The 19,131-nt window shown below is 36.4% G+C and overlaps 1 pseudogene; it reads right to left on the minus strand.

Annotated features, from left to right (window-relative positions):
- The window catches only part of LOC122748828, a 51,408-nt pseudogene extending 32,647 nt beyond the window's left edge, over window positions 1-18,761 (minus strand).
- Window positions 18,762-19,131: the final 370 nt, after the last annotated feature.

Consider the following 19,131-nt stretch of genomic DNA (forward strand, 5'->3'; position numbering starts at 1 on the left):
TACCAAACACTCTTCACACAAATCAAATCAGATCTAAATAATTGGAAAGATATCAATTGCTCATGGATAGGCAGAGCTAATATAGTAAAAATGACAATACTGCCTAAATTAATTTACTTATTCAGTGCCATACCAATTAGACTACCTAAAAATTATTTTATAGAGCTAGAAAGAATAATAACAAAATTCATCTGGAAAAACAAAAAATCAAGAATATCCGGGGAAATCATGAAAAAAATTCAGAGGAAGGTGGGTTAGCAGTACCAAACCTGGAGCTCTACTATAAAGTGGCAGTCATCAAAACTATCTGGTACTGGCTAAAAAATAGAGTGGTAGATCAATGGAATAAGCTAGGCTCAGGAAATGCAGTAGTAAATGACACTAGTAATGTAGTGTTTGATAAACCCAAAGACTCCAGCTTCTGGGATAGGAACTCAGTATTTGACAAAAACTGCTGGGAAAACTGGAAGATAGTATGGCAGAAATTAGGCATAGACCAACATCTTACACCTTATACTAAAATAAGGTCAAAATGGATACACAATTTAGAAATAAGAGTGATACCATAGGTAAATTAGGAGAGAAAGGAATAGTCTACCTATCATATCTTTGGAAAGGAAAACAGTTTATGACCAAACAAGAGATAGAGTATGTTATAAAATGCAAAGTGGATGATTTTGATTACATTAAATTAAAATTTTTCTTTTACAAAGAGAAGCAATGCATCCATAATTAGAAGGGAGGCAGAAAGCTGGGAAACAATTTTTGTGGCCAGTACTTCTGATAAAGGCCTCATCTCTAAAATATACAGGGAACTAAATCAAATTTATAAGAATCCAAGTCATTCCCCAATTGAGAAATGGTCAAGGGATATGAACAGGCAGTTTTCTGATGAAGAAACCAAAGCTATCTATTCCCATGTGAAAAAATGCTCTAAATCTCTAATGATTAGAGAGATGCAAATTAAAACAACTCTGAGGTACCACCTGACACCTATCAGATTGGCTAAAATGACAAAAAAGGAAAATAATAAATGTTGGAGAAGCTGTGGAAAAATTGGAACACTAATGCATTGTTGGTGGAGCTGTGAACTGATCCAACCATTCTGGAGAGCAATTTGGAATTATGCCCAAAGGATGATAAAGCTGTGCATACCCTTTGACCCAGCAATACCACTTTTAGGTCTTTTTCCCAAAGAGATCATGGAAAGGGGAAAGGGACCCACATGTACAAAAAATATTTATAGCTGCTCTTTACGTGGTGGCAAAGAATTGGAAGTTGAGGGGGTGCCCATCAATTGGGGAATGACTGGACAAGTTGTGGTATATGTATACAATGGAATACTATTGTGCTATAAGAAACGATGAGCAGGAGGAGTTCAGAGAAACCTGGAGGGTCTTGCATGGGCTGATGATGTGAGATGAGCAGAACTAGAAGAACATTGTACACAGTAACATCAACATTGAGTGCTGATCTACTGTGATGGACTATATTCTTCTCACCAATGCAATGGCACAGAAGAGTTCCAGGGAACTCGTGATGGAAGAGGATCTCCAAATCCAGGAAAAAAAAAAAGAACTGAGGAGTATAGATGCTAAATGAACCATACTATTTCTTTTGTTTTTGATGCTGTTGTTTTTTTTTTCTATTTTGAGGTTTTCCATCATTTCTCTGATTTTTTTCCTCTTATAACATGACTAATGCAGAAATAGGATTAATGTTATTATGTGTGTGTGTGTGTGTGTATATATATATATATATATATATATATATATATATATATATATATATATATAACCTATAACATGACTAATGCAGAAATAGGATTGATGTTATTATGCGTGTGTATATATATATATATATATATATATATATATATATATATATATATATATATATATATATATATATATAAAATCTATATCAGATTACCTGCTGTCTAGAGGAGGGGGGAGGGAGGGAGAAAAATTTGAAATTGTAAAGCTTGTATAAACAAAAGTTGAGAACTATCTTTACACGTAATGGGAAAAAATAAATACTTTATTAATTTAAAAAAAAGAAATGATGTGAAAATGGTTTCAGAAAAACTGGGAATTTACTGAACTCATTCAGAGTGAAGTGAGCAGAACCAAGAGAACATTGCACATAGTATAACAGTATTTTAAGGATGATCAGCTGTGAAAGTTAGTTACTCTGGGGTAGCTGGGTGGTACAGTAACTGGCCCTGGATTCAGGAGTACCTGAGTTCACATCCGACCTAGACACTTCATACTTATTAGCTGTGTTATCCTGGGCAAGTTACTTAACCCTCATTGCCCTGAAAAAAAAAAAAAAAAGAAAAAGGAAAAGAAAGAAAAGAAAAGAAAAAAGAGAAAGAAGTTAGTTCTTTTTATTAACATGATGATCTATGACAATTCCAAAGGACACATGATAAAACAATGCTATCAACCTTGAAGCATGCTTTTTATAGTTTAATTTTCTTGTGTGTGTATTTCTTTTACAACATGGCTAATACGTAAACATATTTTACGTGACTTCATATATACATATTGTGTAATTTAAGATTCTAAATGTGGATTCTAATGTGTTCCCCCAGTTTTGGGGAAACTGACTAAAAATCATTGATAAAACGAGTTTAGGTTTTTAAGGGTTTATTGGAAAATAGAAAGAAAAGGATTGAGAACAGAATTCTAACAGCCTGGCATTCCTATCTTTCCTCAAATTTCCTGTGAAGTCCTCTGCCCCCACCACCATCAAGTCCGGAAGCCAAAAAGGCCAGTGTTCTCTGCGCAGGCTCCCTTTCCTCCTTCCTGTCTCCTCCCAGACCATAGGAGGCTCGTCCAGTTGATTGGCTGGTAGACTTGATAGACAGCACTTGATAGACAGCAAACGTCATTTCCTGACGCCAAGGAAAAGTCACAATGCCTCTGAGGCATTTTCCTCATGGTGGAGCTCTCCACAGCAAGTCTCCAGCAGGTGGCGTCATTCCAATCATTACAATATATATATATAAAATTTATATTTCATTACTTTGCTTCTCACATAGTTCTTATCTTGTTCAGTTGTTTGCTTTTGTTTTAACATTTATTTTTGTCTCATAAACTCATTATCTTCTGTTTGGTCCTTTATATTTTCCAAAGTTCCCATGGCTTGAATAAGGTTGTGTACATCTTGTGCTAAGCTTTTGATTTTCTTTTCAAGTCTTCTCTCTAGGATTCTGACTTCTTTTCTGGTTCTTTCTTCTTGTGATTTTATTTCATTTATAAAATCGTTTTTCTTGATTTATTTCTTCTAATCTGTGTCCAAACAATATATTTTCTTTGATGTTTTAATTGTAAATGTTTTTGAATAATTTTCTATTTCTAGGTTTATGTTTTGGGTGACATTTTCACCATAATAGCTTTTTATATGAGTTAATTTATGTTCATTCTTATATGTTACTTTACAAAATTGGATTTTTATATTAGGCACTGCAAACTCCTGGAATGTATGTCTGGGTCTTATTTGATCCCAATTTGTAATTTCTGTTACCTTGTTTTGGCTTTCTCTGAGAATTTATTGGTATATTCTTTTAAAATTTGAGGAACACACACACAAAAAAACCTGGACCCAATGCAGCATGATTTATGATGATGTCTAATTGCTTCTCTCTTGGTCTGAGCTATTTCATACTATTGACTGTGGATTAGGTATGGGCAACCCTACTTAAGTCTCTCTTCCATTTGAAGGTCTAATAATTTGCTGCTTGTTTCTAGTTCCATGCCAACTAGTTGGGAGACTCTGCAGGTCCAGAAAAACAAAATTGCAAGCTCCTCTTAGGGCTGAACTTCCTACCCTGATCAGTTATCTATAAAGCTCAGGGTTGACTAAATGTTGAATTTCAGATCCCACCCAAAAAACAGAGCCACACACCTGATGCTTATTTCTATTCTACCTCCTTATCCAGTACAGTACACAAACCACAAACACTCCTATTTTTTTGCTTTATGTAGTCTGCCATTTCAAGTTCCAGGTCTCATCCTCAATTCATTTTGTATCTATGACACATCCTGTGTATAAGGGAAAATGGCATCAGATGATTCCTGTCCCTGTGTCTTCAGTCTGGTAACTGTGGCATAGATGACTTTGTTCCCTAATTCACAACTGCTGTTATCAGTTTTGTTCTTTCACTGGAAGGCTGGTAACATCCTGGCTATAACCTTCCCTAGTGTTCAAAGATCTTTGTCTCCCTATTAATCTGGGCTAGGATAATGATTCTGTGTCATTTTGCTTTGGATTTACCAATAATGACCAAGTCTCATGTTGGAATAGTTTGGACAGAAGCTGGACTCTACTTCTTTCTCCTATCTCCTAATATATTTGTTCATACAAAATTTGGAATGTATGTATGTATATGGGTGTGCATGTGTAAATATGTATATACTGTGGAAATTTATTTTGATTTGGGGACCCTACCTTTGGGCTGAGATTGGAAAGCCTTAGGCCCTCAGGGTCTCTTCTGTGTGGGAGGGGCTAGTGCCCCTCCCCCTCTGCTTCAGCTGAGCCCAAAAGCCCGGTGGGCTATACAAGTGGCCAGGTCAGACAGCTGGGGGAAGAAAAAGGCCCCAGCTCCCTCCGACCTGAGCGGAGCTATCCGAGAGATCCTGGATACCCTGTGCTGAGGGACGAGCTGCTAGAGCACACCCCACCCCCCCAGCAGCAGCCCTGGCTAGCAGATTAGCTTGGTCTGTTGGGGCGCAGGAAGCCCCGAGATTTGAGTGGAGATAAGAAAGGTATATAAAGACCTGGATTCCCACATTCTTCAAATAGCAGTTTTCAAAATCATTTTTTCCCATGAAAAATTCATTTCTAAAATTTCCATGCTGTGCAAATGTTACTTAAGGAGGGGGACACCTAGGTAGTGCAGTGGATAAAGCAGGAGCCCTGGATTCAAGAGGACCTAAATTCAAATCTGGCCTCAGACACTTGACACTTAATAGCTGTGTGACCCTGGGCAAGTCACTTAATCCTCATTGCCCTGAAAAAAAGGAATGAAGGTCAAATGAGAAACACACACACATATATACATTTATACACATAAATCAACTTCTGTAGTCATTGGTGTGAATTTTGCTCAGAGAGGATACAAGCTCTGTGCACTAAATGAAACTCAGGATGTTTTGGACTCTCTTTTTTGAATTTTCACCTTTCCCCCTCATTTTTTCTAAAAAAATACTCTTAATGTTGTCAACAATTTGCATTTCTGCCATGCTTTGCAATTTATGAAACACTTTCTTCCCAAAACTCCCATTGAGGTAGATAGTATGCACATTATTATTTCTCCTTGACAACTCAGAAAACAGAGGTTCATAGAAGTCCATTGACTCTGTTAAAGACAGCTACATGGTGCAATACAACACGCAATGAATAGAACACTGGGCCTCAGATTGAAAGCACCAAGTTCAAATCCAACCTGAAACACTGATTAACTATTTGACCCTGGACAAGTCAATTCCCCTTTGTTTTTGTTTCCTTACTGAAGAGGGGCTAATAGAAGTACCTCTGTCCCTGGATTTTTGTGAAGACCACATGAGATATTTGTAAAGATCTTAACAGGGAGTCTAATACATAATAGGTACTTAATAAATGCAGTTTTCCTTCCTTCTAAAACACTCTTATAAAGCATCTAATGCATTCTAAGTGATAAAGAATGATAGATTTAGGTGGCAGCTAGGTGGCGCAGTGGATAAAGCACTGGTCCTGAATTCAGGAGGACCTGAGTTCAAATTTGACTTCAGACACTTGACACTTCCTAGCTGTGTGAGCCTGGACAAGTCACTTAACCCCAATTGCCCCATTCAAAAAAAAAGAAGAAGAAGAAGAAGGAGGAGGAGGAGGAGGAGGAGGAGGAGGAGGATAGATTTTAGATAATGTACATGCCATGCCTTCAAGGAACTATCTAGTATTAGACCCAAGATTCCAAACAGGGTCTTCTGTTCCCTGGGGCAGTGTGTTTTCTATTATATCATGCTACCTGCAACAGGCCCCTAAGATTCATATATACACTCATACAAAGACGATAACAAATAAGCTCAGGCACAAATAATGGGAATAAGAGCATATGGTTGGCTAGAAATATTTTATATAGACCTATGCCTACTTGGAGCCCTGGGGAATTAATTGGTATGAAATGACATTACTTATGCTATTGTATTAATGTGTTTTCTACAGTAGTTACTGAATTAGTTTTAGATGGAAGTTGTATCACAAAAAAGACAAAAGTTATTTAGCTTGTTTATTCACACCTTTCTATGTATCATTATTCAGCCCATAAACTACTTGAAGGAAGGTAGATTGTGTACCCTGGACAAGAGAAGGTAGTAGGCAATAGAAGAATCAAGTGCATAAGCACACACACAACACATAACACACACACACACACATACATACATGTATATGTAAACTCATGCATACATATATATACATGCATGCGTATATGAATACCAACTCATACATACACATACATATTTGTATATTTATGTATGTGGTTTAAAACTAGTCTTGTTTGCTAACTTTTTTTGGAATATTAGATGCCAATGTGTTCACCATTTCCTTTAGCACTTTTTTTCCTAGTTATATTTTGAAGCTAGAGAACATTTCATTTTTATTCTTCTATATATAATGGCATTTGGAAATTTACCTCTTTCCTGTTGTAACAAATACTTTTCTTTAAAAAATTGGAATGCTAAACAGCATTAAGTTTTAAAAGAAACGTACCATTTTTTTTCTTTTTGTTTGTTACATTTTTGGACTACCACAAAATCTATAAAAAGAAATGTGAGAAGAGTTCTGGATAATATTAATCATGGACACCCCTTGGGAGTGTTTCTGCCTAAAGCAAGTTTTGAGACTTAGTAAAGGAATGGTGGATTTCCCCCTCTCCTTTCCTGTTTCCCCCATGAGGGAAGAGGAATCATTCTCTTTTCAGTTGTAGCAGGTCTAACCCAGAGAAATGAATCAGGAAAATTGGGGAGAGGGCTATTATCATTTTATTGTTGTTACTGTTTTATTTTTTATGCTTTCCCCTTGCTTTTATTATGATATGAACTCTAAATAGTACTCAAAAATAATTCAGCATTTGTACCTATTTTCTCACTCACCAACCAATTCACCTTACTCACTGCATTTACTCACTCATTTTTTTCATTTATGAAACATTTACTATAGCACTGGGTTACTATTTTGGGAAGAAAAATGTAGCTAATTACAAGGATACTCATAAGGGTTAGAATCTTAATCCCTGACAAATTAATTCTCTTCTATCGTTACCCTTCCAGGTCTTTCACTTGACCTTGTCTTTCTATCTCTTTTCACCACAGGCTCTCCACTCCAGCTAATTCAGCATAATCACAAAATCTCATAAGGAAAGGGGCTTCCTTTGTCATTTCTCCCAATGCCCATATGACCAGGAACTTAAATATCCCAAAAAAGTGGTCATCTAGCCAACTCCTAAGAACCTGTAGGAATGGAATCTCTCCCCTTTGCAGGTGAATCTGATTACTAGGAAGTTGTTCTAATTATTAGAATTAGAATCTAATTCTAATGGTTTCTAACAAATCATCTTAATTTTATCCTTGGAACCCAAATACATACATTCAATTTCTCTTCCACTTGATAGTCACATATATACTTGATGGCAACAGTTGTGTTACCTGAAGTCTTCTGGTACCCAGAGTTAAACATCTAAAATCCTTCAATTGATACTTGCAGGTCATGGTTTCACACCCCTTGCCATACAGGACTGTCTCCTTTGAGCATGCCCTATTTTGTTGATATTATTATAGCAGCAATTATTGAATGCTATACTGGTCAGATGATTTTGGTTTTTGCTAAACAGGTGGAACTCCATTTTATTTCTTAATATGTTTTTTTTGTAATAAATCCCAGTAGTGCCAAAAGTGGCCCTACCAAGGTAAAGTGCAGTGGGATTACTGCCTCCATCATTTAGCCTATTCATTTTTTATTACTCATGATTACATTAGCTTTCCTGCCTGCCATGTGTCATTGTTGATATAGAACTTGTAGTCATTATGATATTCAGGTCATTTTCATAATAAGAAGTAACATTTACATGGCAATTTAATGTTCTAAAAGCACTCTATATGTTATCTCATTTTATCCTTGCAACAACCCTATGTGGTTTATACTATTTTTATCCCGTTTTTGAAGGTGAGGAAACTGAGGTTGATAGATGTTCAGTAACTTGCCCAGTTTCACAGAGTTATTTTATTGCAGCATCAGGATTTGAATTCAGGTCTCAATTACAAGCTTAAGACTGTATCTATTTTACATTATATCTAGCTGCAATTTTGGTACAAAATGTTAATATAACTTACTTTGGAGTCAGAGGACACAAGTTTGAATCCTGTCCTATTACTCCTTGCATAATCTTGAGAAAGTGACATGAACTCACTAGATATCATTATCCACATCTATAAAATGAGAGAACTTGACTAGATAGTCCCTAAAAGTCTCTGTTGGCTCTCTAACTGTGATCCTCCAATTCCATGATACCTCTACATGATTTTTTCAATTGATTTTTAAAAATGTGCTTCTAGTTTCCTTTTCAAAAAAATTAAATTCATATAAATATACCTCCATAATATTTTTTAAAAGTCCTTTTCTTTTAGCAACTTTGAGATAGAAGTAACAGAAATATTATTCTATTTTAAAAAAAAAATTTTGCAGGTCAATGAGGGTTATATGACTTGCCCAGGGTCACACAGCTAGTAAGTGTCAAGTGTCTGAGACCAAATTTGAACTCAGGTACTCCTGAATCCAGGGCTAGAGCTTTAACCATTGCACCACCTAGCTGCCCCCTATTCTATTTTACAGAAGAAAAAATTTAGAAACAAAGAGGTTAAATTATTTGCCCAAAATCACAAAGCAAATAAGTGGAGGATTCAGGACTAGAAATGAAATCTGCCATGCACTGCTCATTTCAACCTTTTTAATATCAAGTAATAAGAAGGCTTTTTTTCTCAGAAGCAAACTAAAATATGTGTAGTCAAATGTTAAGAATAATAATTCCTTTTTAGGGTCCTGCAATTCTTAGTTTATGTTCATTTGCATTATTTGACAAAATCTGCACAACAACTCTACAAAATAGGTATGGAGATAATTTTATCCTCATTTTAAAAATGAGGAAATTAAAATTTCTAGAGATTTAGAAACTCATCCAAAGTCAAGTATTTAAGAAGGGAAGGAACTAGACTTAGAACCCAGGAGTCTGTTTATAAAACACATGGAAAATCAAATTCATATGTTTAGGCTTATTTTATATAAAGCTGAACATATTTTATTGCTTTAATCAGCTACATTATTCACTAGAATTGGTTTGACATTACTGCTGATTGTTTCCAAAATTAAAATTCCACCTCAAATGACTTATAATTCATTTTTCCTTCCTTCCTTCCTTCCTTCCTTCCTTCCTTCCTTTATTTTTCCTTTCTTCCTCTCTCTTTTCCTTTCTTATCATCATCATTATAATTGTTATCATTTTATCATCATTATCAATAATAAAAATACCCAGGTGCCAAGGGCAATTTCTGAAGAGGAGTTTCAACAATATTTTGATAAATGATAGAACCATTAGGCAAGTATCTTGCTTCCCAAGGTTACTACAGGGTGAGTCAAAAGTCATGAAGTCATGAAGGAGTTTCAATATTTAATAACTCCTTAATTTTTTGTTTTCATTTTAAAATGCCATGGCATCATATACAGTACATAGGAACCAAATATATCTATACATATTTATGTCCATATAAATGTATGTATGTATATAAAAGAAAATAATTTTCAAAAAGTTATTAAAATATCAGGCCCCTTTATGACTTTTGACCCATCCAATATTTTGAGGAATTAACCCTCATTTTGATTGGTGAACTATGCAATAGTCCTAGTAGTGATGGTAATGAGTATCAGTAATGACAAGGTTCTCTGGTGGAGGTAAAAGCAGCAACAGTAGTCACAGTGGTCTTAGTAGTGGTGATGGTATTAGTACTTATTATTGTTGTGATGATAGTAGTTGACGTCCCTTTGGTAGTGGTGATGATAAGGCTCACATTTTTATATAGAATTTTAAGATCTTGAAAGGCATTTTTATAGGTAAACTTCTTTGAAAAATATCTACCTCACCTTTATCACTCCTTTACATTATGTCTCTTAAATAGTTTCCATAAAACATAAGCACATGAAAACTGCAAGGGGAGACTTTTTCTATTTCACGTTCAAAGATGTTGCATCTCCATTGAAATCTGTTGGCCTGAGCTAAAGGTATTTCAGTCAACTGATCACTCCTACTACTGTCCAAAAGCATAGCTGTGCTGGCCTTCAGCCAGTTTGGAGAAAGGCACAGTTAGTTCAAGAGGATTCCCTCAGACAGACTAACCTCTACAGACACTGAGTTCTTCCCTCTGCCTGACAATATGATAATGAAGTTACAAAGGTCATGGTGTCAGTACTGAACTGAAAATGTGAGTACTTGGAATCCAAACCATCTCATCCCAGTATGTAAATATAATTATGCATCATAAAATTTCCTAGCCCCTTTTTCAATACAGTTCTGCAGGATTTAACTCTATGACCTGTTCTCATAGTGAATACTAGGAGTTAAGTACACACGAGTGAAGAAATGACTTCCTTTTATTTGTTCTGAATTACACAGACATTAACCTCTTGTAGTAACCCTTTGTCTCTCATGAACGGGAACATTATCAAAGCAGAATAATGCATCAGTCATTACTGCACCCTTTCTAGTGGTGAGAAATTTCCTGAGGGAGAAAAATCCTCTGGAGACACTGCCTGAAAGAAGTTTAAGGGTGAAATGCCAAAACCAGGGACTTCATCAGATCTCTCTGAATTGTATAATACACTTAGCTTCTAAAAGCCTCCATATTGTCCATCCAGGAAATCATGGAATGATACTGGGGGTTTCTGGAAAGTACAGGCCCTGTAACTGCATTGGGGACTATAGGTAGCATTATTTTCTGTTGACTCAATTTTCCATAATAAAGTAGGAGGGCAGTTTTTTCCAAGAGGAATAGAAAAAAATTCAGTTCTAATAAGTCAAGTAAAATGCTGGCTGCCATCTCAAATGCAGTTCAGTCAAGTTCTCAGGCTGAAGTTCTTGTTCTTCTGTCATCTTTTTAGTGATTTTAGACTCTTTGTGACCTGATTTTGGATTCTCTTGGCAAAAATATTAGAGTGGTTTGCCATGTCCTTCTCAAGTTCATTTTGCAGATAAGAAGACTGAGGCAAACAGGAGTAAGTGACTTGCCAAGAGTTACATAGCTAATAATTGTCTGAGGTTGGATTTGAACTCACATCTTACTGACTCCAGGAATGATACTCTATCCACTGTGCCACCTACATGCCCCAGGCAAAATACTGAATGGGAAATAATATCAAGTTTTCTATAACACACTACAGCATAATTTACATATTGTTCACCATACCAGAAAGGCCATTTTCTTAGACATCAGAACAGTCAGTCAATTCTGTAGGGTTGGCAGGTCCTCCCTGGAATTAATAAAAATGCAAAAGAAATGTTTTTAACTTATTCGTGTGCAGGCCAGACTTCCTACTTCCCTTTTGAACAATCTTTGGAATTTTACTACCTATTACTGTACTATCCTTATAATTGCAAGAGCTCCAGTGTGCGTTCAAGTCTAAGATCTTCCTCTAATGAGCCATGTGTCCTTGGGTTAGATTCCATTTCTCTGTGCCTCAGATTTCTCATCTACATAATGAAGATCTTGGCTAGGTAATATCTAAGATACTTTTCATCCCTTGGACTCTACTCTTTTCTATATCTATTCTTTTATAATCTTGTAAGATAGATTCTACTAAATTGTGAAGTAGCCATGTTCATTTAAAGATATCTATTATCTTTTCTCTAGGATTCCTGTCTTTGCCCTAAAATCCATAATTTTCAGTATTCCTGACTTCATATCCTGACTGTCTATCCAGTGTTAAACTAATGGTGAGACCTACCAGCCTCTTCAAATCTTTGCATGTTTACTAACAAATCTGAAAGCCCACAGCACTTTTAAGATAGCAATGAATTTTTATGGGGAGATTTCAGATTCCAGGGAAAATCAGTGGGAGGGATTAGTAGGGTGATTGGAATCTTCACAGTCCCCCTCAAATTACACCAGATAGTTGGCTGCCTACTTTTCTTATTTGTAAAGAGAGATTTCATCCTATTTTTTTTTAAACTACTACTGTACACTTCCTGGAGTTTGCCTGGGTAATTAATTACCAGGTTTTAGGCCCTGGGGTCTCCAAAACATTCTTCTTATTTTTCTCTGGGGCTCTAGAAACCATCTGGCCACATTGAACTAAGGAGTCACGTTCTCAGGGCTAAAGTTAAAGGTATTTTAGGGTAGAAAGACCTTCATATCTGAGGTAGGTAGGTTTGTTTTTCTTGGTTTGGAATAGCCGAAATTAATCTCTCTTCCTTTCCCTTGTTGCTTAGGGGATAATGCCTTAAAAAAACAAACTGTCATTTGAGTGGGGCGGATGGTTAATTCATCTCAGAAAAAAGAAATGGATCTGCAATATATTAATTACCTGAAGATGGCTATTGCAAGTTCTAATTTATTTTCAGGTGTTCAAAGATTTGCTAATATGCCCTTTTTGTAAAACCTCCCTACCATGACCCCTTAGTCAGAAACAACATCTGTATCCACACATCTCTCATAGCATCTGGAAGAGGAAGTCTCTCATCTATGGTAAATTCCAAATTTTTGATATTCATCCTCTTGTCGCCCTCACTGTAGAAGTTCTTGGCTCCCTCCAACAATTCCCTAAATCCCCATGGTAGTTATTACAAACCTTCTTTTCCTTCCTCAAGCCTCCTGCCCTTCTGCATATCCTCTATTTTTCAGTTAAACTTTACTTTTCTGTGAAAACTACCCTCATTCTCTTTATCTTAAGAATTCTTTGATGTCATCTCCCATTGTCTCTCCCTGTGCCCAAGTCTCTGAAAAACAGGTGGCTCTTCTCCTTACTAAGGTCAAAGTTACTAAATGAATGCTTTATCCTATTCATTCCTATTTTATCCCAAAAAATAGCATGCTAAAATGATCCCTCCTCTTTTTGTCCCTACAATTTCTGCCATTCAGTGGGTTCCTTTAAAAAATGTTGAAATATTTTACTCTTAAAAACAACACAAACAAGCAAACAAAAACCCTTCACTAGATGATACCATCTATTTAAGAAATTGACTTTAATCTTTCTTCCCTTTCTCAGTCAGACTCTGAAAAAGGTTCTACATTTGCTACTGCCACTTTCTTTCCTTTCATTCTCACCTCAACACTTTGAAATTTGGTTTCCAACTACATCACTCAACTAAATGCACTCTCCAAATTAAACAATGGGCTTTGAATTGTCAAAACTTATTCTCAATCCTCATCCTTCTTAACCTATCAACTGCAATTAATTCTTGACCACACTCTCCTCCTGGAAACTCATCTTTGGGTTCCCCTATTCTCTCCTAGTTCCCTTCCTATCTGTTTGACCTTTGTTTTACATCTTCTTTGTTGACTCACCTTTCATATTATCATCTCCAATAAATATGAATGTTTTTCTAGTTTCATTTCTATCCAACTTCGCTTTCACTTTTCTATTTTCTTTCCTAATAATGGATTATAATTACATTTATATCCAGATGACTCCCAGATCTATATATCCAATTCCACTAACTCAACTGAATATGAATTCCATGATTCCAATTGAATATAGGACATGTCAAACTAGAGGGTCTAGAGATATCTCAAACTAAATATGTCCCAAAGAAAGCTCATTATCTTTTCCCAGAACCCCTTTTTTTCTTCTAATTTTACCTCTTCTTCCAGGGCGCCAGGTTTCATAATTTTGGCATTATCTAAACTCCTCTATCTCATCCCACATGTTATATTGGTTGCCGGAATTTGCCATTCCTATCTCCCCAGTATCACTTGCATCTGACTCCTTTTCTCTACTCATACAGCTACCACTTTAGTTTCAGATCTCATCATCTTTCACCCCTCTCATTATGATAACCTCTAAATTTGCTTTTTCTCCCTGGACTTTCTTTTCTCCAGTCCATTTTATACACTGTTTGATAAAAAGCATTAAGCAGATCTGATCACCTGACTCTCCTATGCAGTTGCCTCCAGGGGCTTCCTATTGCTTCTGTGATAAAACATGGACATCTCGGATTAGCTTTAAAAGCCTTACACATCCTGCACACACCCTATCTTTCTAGCCTCATTACACATTATTCTTCCTTGCACACACACTTCAATATAGCAAAAATTTCCTTCTTTTTTCCCTCACACACTTCACTCCAAATCCAGAGTCTAAGACTTTTCACTAGCTTTTCTACAAGCCTGGAATGCTCTCCTTCCTCATTTAGCTCTTATATAATAAGTAGTTCAAGTATGATATACTTGAAAACTCTTTTGATCTCCTCTATTGCTAATGCCCTTCTTTCCCAACCACCTTATATATAACTACTTTGTAAATAACTGTAAATGAACACCCTTAAACACAGAATGTGTATATAGATAGATATGATTTATATATTTATAGAAAGAATACGTGTAGCAAGTATACATACGCACATATACATAGATGCAGAAATGCATATATACATACATACCTGCTCTCTCCACCAGTAGAATATATACTCTTTGAAAGCAGAGATGCTCTTATTCTTTGTACTTTTATCTTCAACATCTAACAGGGCCTGACACATTTTAAATGATAAACAATTGCTTGACGATTTGTGTATGCCTTTGTTTCATATGTATTATGTGTACTTTCTTCATTGAAAATCTCTGTGATTTCATTGGTATATGGAACACCAAGTGAGAAATGCTGATTCTATCATTGATGATGCTTCAGCAAATTAGAGCCTTACAGTGTCTAGGGTACTTCTAATTTATGTCATAGTTATTTATTCTTTTTGATGAGCAGTTAGATGGTAAAATGGATATAGTGCCAGGATGGGAGTCAGGAAAATATCTTCTTGAGTTCAAATCTCGTCTCAGTTCCTTACTAAATGTGTGACTCTGGTCAAGCCATTTAACCCCATTTGCCTCAGTTTCTCCTTTGTAAAATGAGCTGGATAAGGAAATGGCAAACCACTCTGGTTTCTCTGCCAAGAAAAACCTAAATGGTGCCACAAAGAGTTGGACACAAAACTGAAACAATTGAACAATGACAAAAATTCTCTATCATATTAGATTGTGAACTCTTTCAGAATAAGAATTCTGGCTCACTCATCTTTATAATCTTATTGTATAGCAGAGTGTTTAGAATATAACTGTCTAATAAATGTTTGCTGAAATTTTAAATGGAAACTCCAGACAATTAAAATGTCTTGTACTAAAATAACAAATTATAAACAGATGAGAGGCACTGTAGCTTATTATAAGAAATATTTTTGAGCAACTATGTTTTTGTTAACAAACAAATCATCTGATCTCAAGAGCCATCCTCCACTCTCATTAGTGGATAACATCAACCATCATTAGGTAACTCCCAAAAGATGTTAATCATACCAATCACCAGGATAGCAATTTGAAAGGACAGTGAAAGAAATGCCAAGATGTGGTGATAAACATGGGCTTATAATAATGAGATAGTGATACTTCACACTTGAATCACAAGCATATTTGTAACGTGATTTACATATGTAGTTGCGAAGAATTGGTTCTTATTCTAGGTCCTAGTGATACTATCTTCAAAACAAAAGATTGAAGAATTAGTAATGTGCTAGGGTTTTAGATGAAGTTTTCTTTTTAACTTTCTATATCCTGTTGTTCCTTTATAAAATATGAAGATATTTCGCTGATAAAATTAGAAGGGTAGCTTACAACTTTCTACAATTCTAGTGACTTTTAAATAGCTAAATTTCCCACCTCTGGAGACATTTGATATAACAAAGAAGTAGGAAACAGCTTTGTGGAAAGTGAACACATTTCAAATAAAAAATGTATCTGTACCAGAGGAGAAAGAAAGAGGGGATTACTATTTTCTCTATGCCCACACCCAAGGACAGTTATGGTATTTTTCAAAAAGACTTTATTCCAGCCTATAGTGGATTTAGGGAGCAGCAGAGACACATTTTGACACAGTGAATGACGGGAAAGAAGAAGCTTCAAGGAACATGACCTCTGGTTGTAGAGGAGAGACTCACCTATTGATTTAAGAGAGCATTGACCATGGAAGTTGGGAGTTAAACTGTAGAAAAGGATAGACTGAGAAACTTGCTTGGAAGAGATGCTGTAACCAAGGGGGAGCTGAATGAGAATGGCATGAAAAGAGAAATGATATTGCAACCCTTTAGTAGCATGAGTGTGAGTTGCTTTGCTACTAATGCATTCTAAGTTTGTGTCCTCTTCCTACAGGTGCTATGTGTATTGGGAAAAAAAAAACTTAACCCCAGACTTATGGAAGGGGTATTTTGTAGCTCTTATAATCCCTTTGTAGTAATTGCTTTTGCTTCAAGTTATGTCTACTTGGTGAACAATTAAAGGAAATCTGCACTGGGTGGGACTCATGAGTTATAATTTTAGTAGTTTAGGAGTTTAATTCACAGATTACCTTCAAACATGGGGTGGTAGCAGTTGCTTTCTTCATATAGATTCCCAATCCATCATTAAAATGCAAGTTTATGAGGTCACTCTTTGAAGGGATGCTACATGCATTATTTCATTTGATCCAAGAGTGCCATAGGGTACAGAGGAGGGCTTGGAGTGCAATGGCAAAAATGTTCCATTTGAAGCCATGGGATTTGTGTTCTGAGGCCAGCTCTGGAATTAATAGTACTACCTATTTGAATTGGGATATGCTATTTAATTTCTCTGCTCTTCATTTTCCTCATCTGATAAGTGAGGAGACTAGATTAGATAGAGAAAGCCCCTACCAACTTTAAATCTATGATTCTAGGATGCTATGGAGATGATATATCCTGAATGATGGCTGAGAGCCCTTGCCCACCAAAGCCTGGTCGGCTACATGTTTCACAGAAACAAAAACAAAACTCATTAACTTGGAGTAACCTTCTTACGGCATTCAGAGTGAACAAAAACAAGGACAGCCTTAGCAACCTCTGTTGTAAAATATCCTGGCTGATTTTCCCCCTCCCCCCTTTTTTTTCTCCCATTTCCTATAGCTATAAAAGTGGAGGACAAATCTGTCATTAAGTATTTGCAAATGATCAGTTACCCACTGCAGCTGTTTGCTAACCAGATTGCCATGCCAAGCACAGCTGCTCAGAAATGCTGCCATACCAGTTTGCCTGTGCCTCTCTCCGCCCCACGCAACTGCCAGTGGGGAAGACTGAACCCCCAACATGGCAAGGACACGTTTAATTGTATCATCATTTCTCCCTTTCCCCCAAACCCTTGGATTTCAAGATTGTTAGCTTGCAGACCTCACCTCCAGGGGGCATCCTGCTATCTGTACAATTGGGAAGTTGAGTTACTCATAAGGCCACATCTCTTAGCCAATTCTTAAGGAAACCAGCCTCCCTATTATTGTGGTCCTCGGGCTGGAGCATTTTTAAACAAACAGCTTTGTGCTTTCTCTTATTAATTTTCACTAGCTTCCAAAAGGTCAACGACCTGGTAAGCCATGATTCACAAATAACAGGTGCAGCAACTCTGCTGTCTGCCTCCATGGGACACCGCTCTGTCACTTTTATTTACAGAATCAATCCACCAGTGTCCAGCAGGAGAACAACAGCTAAATGGCCATTAATTGTAGGCTGATGTGCAGATGAAACAAATCTCCAAAGGGACCATAAACCTTTGTTCTCTCTTCTCCTCAAGCTCCTGCTATGGGATTAGCAGTAAATCACTCAGTAGCTTCATCTCCTTATTATAAATTTACCATGCTGATCATCCCAGGTGAGTTACTTTTAAGCTACCCTGGTTTCTCTTCCTCCCCTGCTTTCCTCTTTTCCCTTTTGCTATACTCTCTCTCCATTCTTTCCTTCTTTCTGTCTATCTTTACTCTTATGTTTCTCCATTTTTCCTTCTGTCTTTGCTTTCCTTTATCCTCTCCCCCCCATTTTGGTTTTTAAATCAAATAGTAAAGCTCAGTAATAATTGCTGACCCTTGAACATCCCATCCTATTTCTTTCCTTTTGCATATATTGAGAGTTGGAGTATGTAGCTGGGTTTGCTTAGGAAGAAAAATAAATAAATATCCCTTCCCTGAAAGAGATTTCCTCCTCATCTCCTTTTTGTTATATTTTTAAAAGGCTTTTTGTACAATCAAAGTCCAAAAGGCATTTAACTAAAGTGCAAAGAGAAAATTCAAAATGTGATGGAAAACAAAAAAAAGAAAAGAAAAGAAAGGAATGAAGGAATTTACTGGGCATGAGGCAAAAACTAAGGCTGAGAAATGAAATGCAAAATTTCATGGGATTTGAGCAGAGCTGGAGAGTGCTAATAATAAATTGTACTCTAAAAATATAAGGATGACCCTTGAATAAAAATATTGCAACCACCTGACCAGACAACTGGGCCTAAAGTTTTAGCATCATAGTTTGATTCCTTTGGTGTAAACACTGCCCTTCCTATTAATAATTTCTTTTAAAATGCACTTACCCCTCCAGGTGTTAAGATACTAACTGCAATTCATACCTTGTAGATGGGTCGAACAACTTTGGAGCGAGTGGTAGGAGATGGAGTTGGTAGGACCATCCAGTAGCAGCACCCCATACCTCACATCTACAGGGACTGAAAATACAGTGACTTTCAGGACACAGACAATAAATTCCCACCCCTTCTGATTTATGAGAATAGAGGCCTTTTTGTTTTAGAACAATGCTACTCCAGAAATTAGAGAAGCAGAGAAGTTTCAGAAAAAGTATAGACATGGGGGAGAAGCTGCTACCTTCTCCAAAGACAAATTGGAGCAAGATTGCTCAGGCCTTCATGTTCTTTCCTTGGATGGGGTCAGCATGTAAAAATCCTTCTTTAATTGCTTTGGGGATTATTTGAAAAATCTTAGGTATTTGTTATGATTTCCTTATAATCAGTTATTTCAAAATATTCAGGGTAAAAACAAAATAAACATGCCTGGGCTAAG

The sequence above is a fragment of the Dromiciops gliroides genome, chromosome 1, assembly GCF_019393635.1.
Source record: "Dromiciops gliroides isolate mDroGli1 chromosome 1, mDroGli1.pri, whole genome shotgun sequence".
Lineage (NCBI taxonomy): Eukaryota > Metazoa > Chordata > Mammalia > Microbiotheria > Microbiotheriidae > Dromiciops > Dromiciops gliroides.